A 17,127-nucleotide genomic window follows, 5' to 3' on the forward strand; every position below is an offset into this window, starting at 1 on the left:
TCAGTTTCAAGCATAGTGACCAATCCCAGCACTCAGTCAAAAAATACCATTAATGAGCTCAGCAAAGGGAAGAAGTACATTAGGTGCAGCCTTGACTTTCATCATTTTTGGAAGCAGAAATTCACTAATATAAGTTTAAAACAGAGAGAAGAGAAGCTATAAGGTTATAAGGCAATGAGAATACTTGAGAGATAAAGGTTGATTCCTAAAGTTATGAGAGCCTTCCCTGGTGGTTCAGTGGTTGCAACTTTGCCTTCCAATGCTGGGGAAGTTCAATTCCTGTCCAGGGAGCTAGGGTGCCACATGCCTTGCAGCCAGAAAACCAAAACATAAAACAGGAGCGATATTGTAACAAATTCAATAATGACTTTAAAAATGGTCTACATTAGAAAAATCTTATTAGAAACTAATGTCTTACTAGAATAAATAAAATAAATTTGAAGGAAACAAAGACAAAGATAATTTTGAAAAAAAATTAAGGAGAAAAAAGAGACAACTAAATTTACAACATACAAAAACGTCTAAACCTCAATAACAAAATAAAGGAATAAATAGTCACTGTCAATTATATCTCAAAAAAAAACTGGAATGAGAAAAAAGGTCAAAAGACTTACATAGACATGCCACTGAAAAGAAACTCTAAATGCCCAACCACGCTGGAAATAAGGGAGAAGAGAAATTAGAGCCTTAATGAGATACTATAAAATAGTAAAAATTTAAAATTTTACATTAACTACTGTTAACAAGAACAGTGCAACAGGAAGTCTCAGGGCTGGTAAGAATATACATTGATTCAATATTTTTTATACAACAGTTTGGCGTTATCTAGTAAAGTTAGGTAAATAGATACTGGATGCCCATCAATTTTAACCCTAGGTATATACTATAAAGTTACGTGTGCATAAGAATATCAGGATGGATAAAAAGAATGTTCACAGCACCATTGTTCTCCACACTCAAAAGTAGACAGCATCCAAATGCCTATCAACTGTCGAAAAATAAATTGCAATGCTTTCATATAATAGAAAATTAAGAGTGCTATAAAAATAGATGTATTTTAGCTAAACCAAAAATACAGGTGTTTTTACAAACATAATGTTGAGTGCAGGAAGCAAGGTATAAACATTATGTGAAATTCATCTTGTATAGAGTTAATCAAACTAAATTGCACATGAATGAATGCTCACTCAGGAAAGGAATAGAGAAAGAGGAAAATATTACTATAAATGATGGCCATTATTTTTGTGCCTTTTGTATGCACAACCATTTTCCTTTTGCCCTTCAGTCTCTTCTGAAAAAATAACAACTCAGACTTCAAGTTTTCAGCCATGGGATTTCTTGGCTTGACACAGGAGAGAGGGCACCACTTTTGTGGTTACCCTGCTCAAAAATTGGGTCATCAGATACATAAAAATATTTACTGACTGAGGAAATTGTTTTTCTATTTACTATGTGTGACAGTTAATTTTATGTGTCAACAATACTGGGCCAGCGGTGTCCAAATATTTGGTCAAACACTATTCTGGCTGTTTTTGCTAAGATTATTTTTTTGCGGGGGTGTAATTAGTATTTAAACTGACAGATCTCACCATTAGATTAACACCTTAATCAACAAAGTAGATTACTTTATCCAATCAGTTGAAGGCCAGAATAGACTATAATGACCAAAACTTTTCTGCATAAGAGAACTCTCAAGTCCTCTGTCTTCTGATTTCATATGCAATACTGGGTCTCCATGTCTGATGGTTTTTGGCAGAGAACACTGGCTTTGGCTTTTCCTAGGGCCCCCACACTAACAGCCTACTCTGCAGATTTTGAACTTACCAGTCTCTGTAATCATATCAGCCATTCTTTACGGTAAATATATACTTATTATACTTATTATTTCTCTATCATCTATCATCTCCTATAGATTCTATTTCTATAGAGAACTCTAATACATAAATGTAATAGACATATGGCTATGCCCCACGTCTAAGGGATGAGACTGTTATGGGAAGGATGGAAGAGAATGGGTATTCATACCTCACTTATATGTAGCTCCCTGGGGATAGCTGGGGCACTGAAGATGGTGGTTGCATTGATGCCTATAACAGATCTGTTAAATGACATTCCCTTAGAAATGATGGTCAGGGTTCAGTAGCTTTGTTTAGGGAAGAGCATCGTAATAGAAATTACAATTGATGGGTCCCCAAAACATCCCTAAGTACTGATCCTACATCCCTTCTTCTTACCTCTATCTTGCAATAAAAAGATACCTTCTCAGATGACGAAAATTATATGTTGTTACGTAGGCAGATGGAGACTAAATTCAGACTTAATTTAAGAAAAAAAGGAAATAATCATTCACTCATCCAAAGGAAATGCAGTAGTTTACCCTTATTACACCAAACAAAGAGGAAGGTAGGTCTCACTTGTTTGTCTTGTAACTGTAAATCCTCTCTAAAAATAAACCTTCAGCTTTTTTTTTTTTTTACCATATATTCAACTCATGCAAAAGTGTGTATTTTTTAATCAGAAAAAGGATAATTATCAAGGCAAATTATATCTAAGGCTAACAGAAGGAATCACCTAGTCTTATTTACATATAAATCCATTTGTGTTACCTACATGTAATATAATCAGTGAAATAGATAACATAAATGATACAAACATTATTGAGTAGTAAAAAAAAAAAAAACACATCCAGTTTGATTATTCATAGCCAAACCATAAAACTGTTAGTTGTACTAAAATGACTTGCAGAGCTTTAAGGTAAGCAGTTATCTAGAAATTTCTTGCCCTGATACTAACTGGCATAGGAAATTCTGAAGTTTTCTTAAAACTTGCTGCTCTTCTAGAATGTCCTTCTCTCTCCTTCTCAAATGTCTTGTTCTCTCTCAGGCAAACCATTATTCATCATTTAAGACCCCAAACCAAAAATCATTGAAAAAGTTTCAATTTTAACCTGGCTTCCTAAGCATCCTTTTATTTTTTTTTCATGTGAAAAAAACAATCTGCTGGTAATTTCATGTTTTGCACTGAACTTGTACATTAATTTGGAAGGTATATAGTATATTAAATGTTTATTTTTTATTTTAATTTTTTTAAAATTCTTAAAAATTTAAATCATTTATTTTTATTCAAGTATAATTGAATTACAATGTTGTGTTAATTTCAGGTGTAGAGCAAAAAGATTCAGTTGTACATACAGACATGCCTACTTTTTTCAGGTTCTTTTCCTTTATAGGTTATTATGAAATATGATTCCCTGTTCTGTATAGTAGGTCTTTGTTGATTATCTACCTTATATATACTAGTGTTTTGTTGTTGTTTTTGTTCAATCTCCCAGTCATGTCTGACTCTTTGTGAACCCATGGATGGCAGCATGCCAGGTCTCCCTCCCCTATGTATATACACAAGTGTGTATATATACTCCAGTGTTCTTGCCTGGAGAATCCCAGGGACAGCGGAGGCTGGTGGGCTGCCGTCTGTGGGGTCGCACAGAGCCGGACACAACTGAGGTGACTTAGCAGCGGCAGCAATGTATACATATATATATGTTACTCTTTAAATCTTTAGGGATTCCTCCCACTTTATTCATTTATTAAAAATGTATTGACTGATTCAACATCAAAACAACAACCTGATTCAAAGAAGAGATAAAGGGCTTGAATAGATGTTTCTCTAAAGAAAATGTAAAAATAGCTAAGCACATAAAACAATGTTTACAGCACCAATTATCAGGGAAATGCAAATCAAAACTACTAGATACCACCTCATACCCATTAGGGCAAGCTACTATCAAAAACAATAAAATAACAAGTATTGGTGAGGATGTGGAGTAATAAGAACCCTGTATACTCTTGGTGGGATTGCAAAGTGGTACAGCCACTGTGAAAAACACTACGGCAGTTCCTCAAAAATTAAAAATTAAATTACCATGTTATCTGGTAATTCTGCTTCTGGGTATATACCCAAATGAATTGAAAATTAAGTTTGGAAGAGCTATTTGTATATCCATGTTCATAGTAGCATTATTTGCAATTTCTAAAATGTGTCAGCAATTCAAGTACCCATTGTCAGATGACTGGATAAGCTAAATGGGTTATATACATACAACAGAATATTATTCAGCCTTACAAAGAAAGGTAATTCTGACGTATGCTACAACATGAGTGAAACTTGAGAACATATGCTGCATGAAATAAACCAGTCACAAAAAGGCAAGTATTGTATTACTCTACTTATATGGAGTACTTGAAGTAGTCAAAATTATAGATAGAGAAAGTTGAATTCTGGTTACTGGGGGATGTGAGAAAGCAGTAAATGGTCAGTTATTGTCTAAGGGGTCTAAATTTCTGTTGTACAGGCATAATAAATTCTGGAGACGAATGACAGGGATGGCGGTACAACATTATGAGTGTATTCATTGCCATTGGTGTCAGTCACTCAGTTGTGTCTGACTCTTTGCAACCCCATGGCCTGCAGCCTGCCAAGCTCCTCTGTCCCTGGAATTTTCCAGGCAAGAATACTGCAGTGGGTTGCCATTTTCTATTCCACTGATGCCACTGGACTGTACACTTAAAAATGATTATGGGGGTCGCAAGTTTTATATTATGCATATTTTACTACAAGAAAAAATTGGAAAAATGCATTGACTACCTATTCTATGCTAGATATAGTCTTAGACTTACAAGGATGAACAAGGACAAAAATCCCTCAAACTTTTTACTGTCTAACGAGGACAAAATACACAGCCAAACATTGGAGTGGGGAACTTCAAAGGTACTTCTATAGTATTTATACTGTTCAGGGACCTAAAAGCAGCATTGTCTCCGGGACAGAACTCTTCTCATCCTGTGCTGCCTGTTGTGTAATATCTGAAGATAGTTCTGTGCTATATTTTGCTAGGTTTCCTGGTTCTTTAAGATGAGAGGGCATTTCCAGACACGTACAGATCTGTGGCTCACAATAGAATGTCATGCATTTTATCTTTCTCAGGTTGCTAAAGCGGTTATCACACATTTCGGCTTTCCATTTTCCAAATTATATTTCTGATCTGTTATCTGCTCTCTCATTCATTTCGTCCTTTTGAGTTTATACTAATTCTTCTTGTAGTCCTTTTACTATCAATTTAGTTATGTTTAAGAAACTAGAAGATAAATGTACGTGTTCTATTTCCCAAGTTAGCCAGAATTCTCTGTATCCTCTGATTTGTTTTCTTATCTTCTCAAATGAACCAAACTCTTCTTTCACCATTGTCAAATGACATTTTGCTTTGGAAACTGTTGTAATATATTGTATTCGTTTTGCATTGTTGCTGTAGCAAATTACCACAAATGTGGCTTAAAGCAGCAAAAGGTATTCTCTCACAGTCAAGGAGGTCAGAAATCCGAAATTATTTTCACTAGGCTAAAGTCAAGGATTTGCCAAGACTGTATGCTTCTGGGAGCTCTGATAAAAGAGTCTGTTTCCTGACTTTTTAAAATTTCTACTGGCCACCTATCCTCCTTGTCCAGTGACCCCTTTCTCCATATTCAAAACACATCACTCCAGTTTCTGCCCCAGTCAACACATTGCTACCTTCTCTTCTCTAGTACTATCAGCAAACCTGTGATTACATTACTGGACCTCTCTAGATAATTCAGTATAATCTCTGCATCTCAAAACCATTAGTTATTCACATATATGAAGTCCCCTTTGTCATATAAATGAAAACAGTCATGGGGTCCAGGTCTTGGCATCTTTGGAGAACCATCAACTCAGACTATCCTGTATATTCCTAATACCAACTTTTGTAAAATTTCAATGCACTTTTTCAACAATTATAACTAAATGCCTGGAAAATAGGAACACAGTTTCCCTTTTTTTTTTAAATCCTTGGACAGTAGTAGTTTACATGTGAAAATTATAAAATAAATTCAGGAATCAATATAGAACATTTGTATACTGTCATCTATGCGGAGGCAAATGTGAAAGAGGCAGAGGAATACATTGTATGAGCAGCAAGAAATTGTATGAGAAGAGATGGGACTCTGAGATAATATTTGGTGTACTTAACTGTGGGTGATTTTAGCTGATTTCTTAAGAGCATTATGTCCAAGTTTGTCATTTTTTAATATGGAGATCTGGATAATTATATGTCAAGAGAACTGTGAACCTGCTTTGTGGGTTTGTTTTTCCCCTTATACTTTATCTTATTTTACCCTGAACACAAATTTTGGATACATTTTAAGAATGATACACTTGGAAATAAATCCCAATGACTCAAATTCCTAGGCTATTTTACTATCATATTTGCACTGCTTACCTGTCAGTGGAGATATCTGTCATGCCTCCTTCATAATAAGTCTCCTCTGCTAACCCATTTATCAGCATGCACGCATGCTCAGCAGTTCAGTCATATCTGACTCTGCGATTCCATGGACCATAGTGGGTCAGGCTCCTCTGTCCATGGGATTCTCCAGGCAAGAATACTGGAGTGGGTTGCCATGTCCTCTTCCAGGGGATCTTCCCAACCCAGAGATCAAACCCACATCACCTGTGTCTCAGGGAGATTCTTTACCCCTGAGCCACAAATGGAGTCCCATTTGTCAGCACAAATTTGGAGAAGTATCCTCGAGGAAGAAAAATCAAGATCTTTTTAGAGACGCTTTTTAAACAAGTAAATTCAAGACTGATTATAATCCAGTATCTCTGATAACTATATTCATCAACTTCTCTGATGATTTTTACAAGCTTTACGAAAAATTACATGTCTTACAAACTCAAGAACTGAATCTGTGTTACCTTTGAAACTCTGAGGTATTTTTTAAAGTAGTAATCTAAACACCCGAGTAGACTACTACTTTGATTACTTTAGAATTCATGAAAGAAGCAAAAATCAAAATTCTTCAACAAAGAATATCCTAAAAGAAAGACAGCATCTAATGTGAATCAATAGATGACATAAATTAATAATTATCTCACATCAAGAGTTCAAGACACCCAAACTAGCCCAAGGATATATGTTTAAAAGAGGCATTTAAAACCAAAGAGATGAAAGAAAAAAATAAGATTAAATGAGGAGATGTCACATCTGAAGAATGGTGATTTAAAAATCCTGAAACTTGCCAAAAAGAAATATTGATTGGCTACTACCACAAAAAGAATTCTGAAATTACTCACAAGGACAAATGTGCTCAGCCATGTAGAACTCTGAGGAATGGTGGTCAGGGGCGGTGGTGCTAAGGTTGCTGAAGTTAATAGCCTGTCCATCCTAGGTGTACAAGCAGACTTTACTTAGGGACTTTGCCTCATTGATTGGAAAGCATTCAAGAGTTCCCAGGTGTTGGCACTTGGGAAACTATGCCCCTGTCCTTTTCAATCTTGAACAAGTTTCTTCTCAACAGTGACAATCCCTCTTTCATTTTAATCATGTGCTTCTGTTCTCTCCTCTGAGAAAGCTTCAATTTTTTTTGCATTGGAAGAGCCCAATCTCTGAAAACAATGACCTATTTACTACCCCTTGGGAAACTCACTACTTGGGTAGAAAAAATTGACTCTCTATTCATTTCTGTCAAACCTATGTGGTGAAACTAAGCATATGTGGGTATTAAATAAATTAACAAGTGATGAGTTCTTAGACTGGTATTAGCTGCTAAATCTCTTGTTGTTCTTAATGTTTTCAGATGAATTTGGGAAGGCATCTAAGAAAATGTAACAAACGTAAGTACTTTTGCAACTGTGAATTTCACTTTTTGGAAAGCCCTCAATATTCATATTTCATATCTTACTCATTTTAGCCTTTAGAGTAAATATAAAGTCAACTATAGGTTAAGCTGTGTTACTGTTTATATCTCAGTAACAACCAATAAGAATGCATTGCATATAGTTGTTTTATCCCTAAATATTCATTGGAAGGACTGTTGCTGAAGCTGAAGCTCCACTACTTTGGCCACAAGATGTGAAGAAACGACTCACTGGAAAAGACCCTGATGTGGGGAAACACTGAAGGCAAAAGAAGGGGCCGGCAGAGGATGAGATGGTTAGATAGTATCACTGATTCAATGGACATGAATTTGAGCAAACTCTGGGTGATAGTGGAGGACAGAGGAGCCTGGCGTGCTGCAGTCCATGGAGTCCCAGAATTGGATACCACTCAGTGACTGAACAGCAAATTTTATTAATTGTACAGTATACTCACAGAAATTAAAATTATATCTATAAATTTTCAGCTTGTCTTTCTTGTTTTTGTTATGAACAATACTAATGATTATATTATCAGAATACATTGTGAGTTCAAAACTCACAAACTTACAAAACATACAAAATTTACAAATCAGTCTCTAAGAAATAGTTTAATACTATAGAAACTCAGGAAAAAAACAACAACAACATCATCCAAACAAAATAAACAACACACTGGTACAAAAAACAGACTCATAGTACACTTATTTAATCCTTCAGATATTTTTCACATCTCATATTCATTTAATTTAATTATAAAATGATTGTGATGGTTTAGTCACCAAGTCATGTCTGACGCTTGCAACTTCATGGGCTGCAGCCTGCCAGGCTTCTCTGTCCATGGGATAGCAACAGTAAAATGATTAAAATAACACAAAAATGGAGATTCTGAATTAAGAGTTGAGGTTTATTACTTTTCTAAATGATTATTGAAACTGTTTCTCTTCTTTCTGCCCTTTTTTTTTTCTCCTAGGAAAACAAGATATATTAAAATGTTTATGTATCGCTGATATGCAAACACAATAAGATGAAGTCTCCTGAGTTCAGCAAGTGTTCAAGATACCATTGGATTGTTTCAAAAGCAGAAGCTTAAGGGCTTGCAATGGAGGTGAGAGATTCCCAGGGTAGAAGCCCAAGATGGAACATCTATGATAAAATTTCTTTTTCCTGCACTGTTTTAAAGTTTCTGAAAGCAGTACAAATGTTTGTAATCACTGTCTCTTCTGGAGGTCTTCACAAGGCTTGCTCTTTCACTCCTTTCTTTTCCTGACCCACCATCAAAAATCACACCTACCAGTCACTGATTCTCTAACACTTTATCCTACTTCATTTTTCTGTTTAGCACCTAGCATTACCTAAAATAATTTACTAAAATCATTTATTATTATGTATTCCCCATGAGTATATTATCTCTATTTTCTTGTTTTTCAATCCCCTGTACATAAAACAGTGATTAAGAACAGAGATTTTAGAGTCATGTAATCAAGGTTTGAAAGCAGGTCTACTTAGTAGTCAAACAAATTAACTCTGGCCACAGCTTTCTAATTTTCAAAATGATGGTTATAATGCAGCCTATCTACTAGGCTTATGTAAGTGCTCAGTCATGTCCAACTCTTTGCGACCCTGTGGACTGTAGCCCTCCAGGCTCCTCTGTCCATGTACTTTTTCAGGCAAGAATACTGGAGTGGGTTGTCATCTTCCTCTTCCAGGGGATCTTCCCAATCCAGGAATCAAACCCATATCTCTTGTGTCTTCTGCATTGGCAGGCAGGTTCCTCACCACTAGCACCACCTGCGAAGCCTAATAGACTTATGCTGATGATTATATAATATCCTAGAATAGTGTTTGGCATCAGCTGAGCACTAAGGAAATGATTTGCAATTATTTCCCTTCCTTCCTCTCTTCCTTTTTCCCTTCCTTTCTTTCATGAAGTAGCTTACCCAAGATGTTTCTATCATTTGCCATTTCCTATGGGCAAAAGTTAAATTAATTTTTTATTGGATAATTGATTTACAATGTTATGTTAGTTTCTGCTATAAAGCAAATTTACTTGGTTATACGTATACATATATCCACTCTTTTTTTAGATTTTTTTTTCCTTATAGCTCACTACAGAGTACTGAGTTTCCCGTGCTGTATTGTAGGTCCTTATTAGTTGGCTACTTAATATATGTACATGTGCTAAGTTGCTTCAGTCCTGTCTGGCTCTTTGCGACCCCATGGACTGTAGCCCGTCAGATTCCTCTGTCCATGGGATCCTCCAGGCAAGAATACTTGTGTTTGGTTACCATGCACTCCTCCAGGGTATCTTCCTGACCCAGGGATTGAAACCATATCTGTCTCTTGCATTGGCAGGCAGTTCTTTACCACTAGCACTATCTGGGAAGCACATTTAATATACAGTAAATCCCAGGTTCCCAATTTATACCTCCCCACTTTCCCCCTTGGTAACCATAAGATTGCTTTCTATATCTGTGATTATAGTCTCGTTTGGAAATGAGTTCATTTGAACCATTTTTTTAGATTCCACATGTAAGCAAAATCATATAGTATTTGTCTTTCTGTGCCTGAATTACTTCACTCAGAATGACAATCTCTAGCTCCATTCATACTGCTGTAAATGGCATTATTTAATTTTTCTTTTATGACTAATAGTCCATTGTACATATGTTCCATGTGTTCTTTACCCATTAATCTGTCAATGGACATTTAGGTTGGTTCCCTGTTCTGGCTATTTTAAATACTGCTGCAATGAACATTCAGATGCATGCCTCTTTTCAAATTGGTATTCTCTGGACTGAGATCGCTGGATCATATGGTAGCTCTATTTTTTAGTTTTTTAAGGAACCAATGTATTGTTCTATATAGTGGCTATACCAATTTACATTCCCACCAACAGTGTAGAATGGTTCCCTTTTCCCCACACCTTCTCCAGCATTTATTGTTTGTAGATTTCTTGATGATGGCCATTCTGACAGGTATGAGGTGATACCCCTTTGTGGTTTTCATTTGCATTTCTCTAATAATTAGTGATATTGAGCATCTTTTCATCTGTGGTCATCTGTATGTCTGGGCAATAGTTTTCAAACCTTTATGTTTTACTTAAGAAGCAAAGGTCAGTGTTCACAAAACATCTTCACATTCTCTCAAATTTTTGAAAAGTTATCCATTCCTTTGTATTTTTTGAACTTGACTTCCAAAGTTTTCCATAAGTTGTTTAAAGAGTTGCTATAATGTTATTTATAGAATACTATAGATCTTGAAACTTTAAAATTGTTTTGTCTCATTTTTAAATGTGTCCAGTAAAATCTAAATATGTAGAAATTTTATACGCAACCTTATCCATTTAAGAAAAGAGATATCATTTTTATCAATTCAGAAATTTTACATTACTTTTTCTTTATACTCATGTATCTGTTTCCATTCTTCCACACAATTTTATCTTAAGCAATGTATTTTATACTTGAAAATAGTTTATTTTTTATTCTATAATACTTTATAGTAATATGTTAAATGCACTGAAATGATCTCTTTGCCTATGTGTTAAGATACTTTGGATTAAATTTTCATTGCAGTATCTATTGATATTGTTTTTGTTGTTCAGTCACTCAGTCATGTCCAGCTTTTTGTGACATGGATTACATGGATGTAATGTGGATTACAGCACACCAGGCTTCCCTGTCCTTCACAGTCTCCTGCAGTTTGCTCAAACCTATGTCCACTGAGTTGATGATGCCATCCATCCATCTCATCCTCTCTTGCCCCCCCTTCTCCTCACAGCCTCAATCTTTCCCAACATCAGGGTCTTTTCCAGCGAATCAGCTTTTTGCTCATGTGGCCAAAGTATTAGAGGTTCAGTTTCAGCATCAGTCCTTCCAATGAATATTCAGGGTTGATTTCCTTGAGGATTGACTGGTTTGATCTCCTTGCAGTCCAAGAGACTCTCAAGACTCTTCTCCAGCACCATAGTTCAAAAATATAAATTCATTGGCATTCAGCCTTATTTATGGTCCAACTCTCACATCTGTACATGACTCCTGGAAAAACCATAGCTTTCACTATACAGATCTCTGCTTTTTAATACGCTGTCTGGGTTTGTCATAGCTTTTCTTCCAGATTACAAGCGTCTTTTAATTTCATGGTAGCAGTCACTGCCTGCAGTGGTTTTGGAGTGCAGGAAAATAAAGTCTGTTGATGTTCCATTTTTTTTTTCCATCTATTTTCCATGAAGTAATGGGACGGGATGGTATACAATTGATCAAAAATTCAGTATATTGCAAAGTTTGATAAATGATTATTAAACATAGGCAATAAATATTTCTAGAATTGAACTTTCTAATAAGATGTAGGAGGGTTTGTTTTCTCCTAACTGGTTTAATTATTTGAGAATAAACATTTTTCAATGAATAAATGCTAAATGATTTAGCATAAACTCTACCCCTGGTTTTTGTTTTTTTTTTTTGCTTTAAATGTGTAAGCTCCAAGAAAACGTGTTCACATAAACAAGTAGATGGAATGGAAGGAATCTTATTATAGAGGTGCAATTTAATTATTTGAACTCCATCCAAAAAATCATCTAATAATCTATGTGCCAAAAATCATAAAATGATCTATCATCAAAAAGTACTTTTAATGATTTATCAGCTGACAGCTAGATTAGATTTTGCTTAAATTTCTTTGTTTCCAGAGAGTTCTTAATTGTCTGTTGAAACACTTTTATGATGGTTGCATAAAAATCCTTGTCAGATAATCCCAACATCTGATTTGTTCTGATGTTAGACTCTGTTGACTGTCTTTTCTCATTCATGTTGTGATTTTCTTGGTTCTTGGTATGAAGAGTGATTATTTCCCATGGTTTCCTGGATATTGTGGATATTACAAGACTATATTTCTTTCTATTTTTTTTTTTTTTGAACAAGTGGTCCTATATTTTTTGGCCATTACTTTTGGACTGAAATCCCTTAAATCTTTTCTGAGAAAGTGGTCCCATTTTAATGTGCGGCATAAGAGCTGGATGGGCATGGATGCTCAGCTCATTGACTCCTGCTAGCTTGCGGCAGAGGGTGGCTTGGAAATTCAACTCCTCTCTTACCTAGAGAAGGTGGGAAACTGACTTGTACTTCTCACTGCTCCCTGGGGGTGGGGGCTGGGCATGTGTGTTGTGTGTTATAAGAACAGGTCCTTGCTGAGTCCTGCAGTGATCAAGCAAAAGTAAGCAAAGGGGAGACTCTTACTGCTTAGTTGCCTTAGGGTGAGTAGAAAGGTTAATGCCGGGTAGGGGTGGAAGTCCAGGTCTTCACTGGCTCTCACTGACACCAGGAGTAGCAGAAGGTAGAGGTCATATCAATTCTAACTTGCAGCACCTTGCTCAGCCTCACTAACTCCAGGTGGAGGTTGAGATTCAGTTCCACTTGAACCCTGCTGACACCAAGGAAGGGGGTGGAACATACTGTTGACTGGTAGCCCTGCTTTCCACCAGTTTATCAAGTTTTGTTTCTCCTACCCCACTGATAACCAAACTGGGATGAAACTCAGCACTGCCTGCATCTGCCAGGTAAGAGGATGGAAGAGTGAGTGGGAGGGATAGGGTAAGAAGTGTGAAATGGGGCTAGAAAATCAATTCCCTGTATTTCTCTTCTAAAATATTGATTGTGATCACGTTTTCCATGAATAGGTATTGCTAAAAATGTTTTCTGTTGTAAGGCCATCCTTTCCCTGGCCCCCTGGATAGGGAGAACAGTCTTTCCCTGGAGCATCGTTGGCCTGTGCATGTTGGGGGCTCTAGGATGGAGGCATTGGCAGTGCTCTGTCTTGCATATAAGAGAGACCATGAGGACACCAGGGGTTTCACCAGTGTCAGTCCTCAGATCCTCAGGTCAGCCCATCTTCTTTCCACCTTCCAGAGTCTTCTCACACTTGTTTGATACATCATTTTCAGATTTTTTTTTCTTTGTTTAAGTGGGAGGACCTAGAAGAAATGGAACTACTTCATCTTGATAGAACCAGAGGTCTCCCACCTTCAATTTTTGGAAAGCAAGGAATTGGATACCACTTGACTTGCAAGAAGATACTTTCCAGTCCCTAGATTCATCTCTTTCTCAATTTTAGCTAAATGTATTTAGAAGAGCTTAATGAAACCCATTAATTTTAATTTTTCTCTGCTTTTTTTTTTGTTTTACTTAAAACCACCTTCTTTAATCCAATGAAATAGTTTTTGATTATTTTAAGTTTGGTTAAGTTGGATATTTTGTCTACATTGGGTAGTATATACAGGCAGTTCAGCCAAATCCTCATGAAGCAAAGAAAAGGAATTTGGAGGATCTGTGTCTGGCCTTATCACAGGTAAACAAGGAAGTTTGTCAGTCTCAGTCATATGAGGAAAAGGTGATTCCTCATATTAACCATTTCCTGGAACACAAAAGAGTAGGTGAATTAAACTCATGGTTTTCCAGGATCACAGGGCTCAGGTGAAGTTCAATATTGTCAGTGGGATGTGAATAGACTCTTGGGGGCCAGACTGGAATGAAGGAGAGTAAGGAGTTTATCACTGCAATAATGCTGGCTTGGCCCCTGTAGGTGATTTTAGACATATTTTTAAAGACTATTGTTAAGATGTAGGTATTGCCATGTGAAGAGCTATTCCCTTGCTTTCAAGTGCTACTTCATAGTGTGATATATAGGCATTCACATGACATATCTAAAATTAACAAACAGATATACCTCAATTAAATACAGCCGGGGATCACTAGAGGGCACGCTCCTAACCAGTGATGACAGAGCCCATCGGGAATAAGAAACACTCTTCTTTCCTACCAAGAACTCAGCCCATGAAAAGCCATAGATACTTTGTTTATAGTCTTCCCAACTTCCTTTTCCTCCCTATAGAAGATTTCTCCTTACTCCGCTGTAGGGACTAGAAGGTGACTTACCATGGCTGTGAACCCTGAATTGCAGTTCTCTGCTGTTCCTGAATAAACCCATCTAGGCTGGAGAAATAGTTGTCAGTCTATTTCAGGTCAATAACATATAACCTACCCACAGTCCCAGGAATGGATCCTCATACTGTCTTCAACATCTTGCCACCCCAAATATAACTTTGGATCCTTACACAGGTCCATTCAGATACACACACACACACACACACACACACACACACACATATGCATATACACATACACGCTGAGGAGCAGAGTTACTTGGACATGGAGTATGCATACACTAAAGTTAACCTAGGTTCCCTCTGGATCGTTTCCCAGAAAGGATGCAAAACTACATATTCATCAATGTGTATGGAGTTACTGCTCTCCCCAATTACTTCTGAAATCATCCAATTTTACAATTATCCAAATAGCTGTCTGAGGAGGCCTTACAAATAGCTGTGAAAAGAAGAGAAGCGAAAAGCAAGGAGAAAAGGAAAGATATACTCATTTGACTGCAGAGTTCCAAAGAAGAGCAAGGAGAGATAAGAAAGGCTTTCTCAGTGATCAATGCAAAGAAACAAAGGAAAACAATAGAATGGGGAAGACTAAAGATCTCTTCAAGAAAAGTAGAGATACCAAGGGGACATTTCATGCCAAGATGGACTCAATAGAGGACATAAATGGTAGGGACCTAACAGAAGTAGAAGATACTAAGAAGAGGTGGCAAGAATACACAGAAGAACTATCCAAAAAAGAGCTTCACGACCCAGATAATCATGAGATGTGACCACTCACCTAGAGCCCGACATCCTGGAATGTGAAGGCAAGTGGGCCTTAGGAAGTATCACTACAAACAAAGCTAGTGGAGGTGATGGAATTTCAGTTGAGATATTTCAAATCCTAAAAGATAATGCTGTGAAAGTGCTGCACTCAATATGTCAGCAAATTTTGAAAACTCAGCAGTGGCCACAGGACTGGAAAAGTCAGTTTTCATTCCAAGAAAGGCAATGCCAAAGAATGCTCAAACTACCACACAATTGCACTCATCTCACACTCTAGTAAAGTAATGCTTAAAATTCTCCAAGCCAGGAATCAACCTGCCTGACTTCAGACTCTACTACAAAGCCACAGTCATATCAAGACAGTATGGTACTGGCACAAAGACAGAAATATAGATCAATGGAACAGAATAGAAAGCCCAGAGATAAATCCACGAACCTATGGACACCTTATCTTCGACAAAGGAGGCAAGGATATACAACGGAAAAAAGACAACCTCTTTAACAAGTGGTGCTGGGAAAACTGGTCAACCACTTGTACAAGAATGAAACTAGAACACTTTCTAACACCATACACAAAAATAAACTCAAAATGGATTAAAGATCTAAATGTAAGACCAGAAACTATAAAACTCCTAGAGGAGAACATAGGCAAAACACTCTCCGACATAAATCACAGCAAGATCCTCTATGACCCACATCCCAGAATATTGGAAATAAAAGCAAAAATAAACAAATGGGACCTAATGAAACTTACAAGCTTTTGCACAACAAAGGAAACTATAAGCAAGGTGAAAAGACAGCCTTCAGAATGGGAGAAAATAATAGCAAATGAAGCAACAGACAAAGGATTAATCTCAAAAATATACAAGCAACTCCTGAAGCTCAATTCCAGAAAAATAAATGAGCCAATCAAAAAATGGGCCAAAGAACTAAACAGACATTTCTCCAAAGGAGACATACAGATGGCTAACAAACACATGAAAAGATGCTCAACATCACTCATTATCAGAGAAATGCAAATCAAAACCACAATGAGGTACCATTACACGCCAGTCAGGATGGCTGCTATCCAAAAGTCTACAAGCAATAAATGCTGGAGAGGGTGTGGAGAAAAGGGAACCCTCTTACACTGTTGGTGGGAATGCAAACTAGTACAGCCGCTATGGAGAACAGTGAGGAGATTTCCTAAAAAACTGGAAACAGAACTGCCATATGACCCAGCAATCCCACTTCTGGGCATACACACTGAGGAAACCAGATCTGAAAGAGACACGTGCACCCCAATGTTCATCACAGCACTGTTTATAATAGCCAGGACATGGAAGCAACCTAGATGCCCATCAGCAGACGAATGGATGAGGAAGCTGTGGTACATATACACCATGGAATATTACTCAGCCATTAAAAAGAATTCATTTGAATCAGTTCTAATGAGATGGATGAAACTGGAGCCCATTATACAGAGTGAAGTAACCCAGAAAGATAAAGACGAATACAGTATACTAACACATATATATGGAATTTAGAAAGATGTTAACAATAACCCTATATGCAAAACAGAAAAAGAGACACAGAAGTACAGAACAGACTTTTGGACTCTGTGGGAGAAGGCGAGGGTGGGATGTTCTGAGAGAATAGCATTGAAACAAGTATACTATCTATGGTGAAACAGATCACCAGCCCAGGTTGGATGCATGAGACAAGTGCTCAGGGCT

The sequence above is a fragment of the Cervus elaphus genome, chromosome 27, assembly GCF_910594005.1.
Source record: "Cervus elaphus chromosome 27, mCerEla1.1, whole genome shotgun sequence".
Classification (NCBI taxonomy): domain Eukaryota; kingdom Metazoa; phylum Chordata; class Mammalia; order Artiodactyla; family Cervidae; genus Cervus; species Cervus elaphus.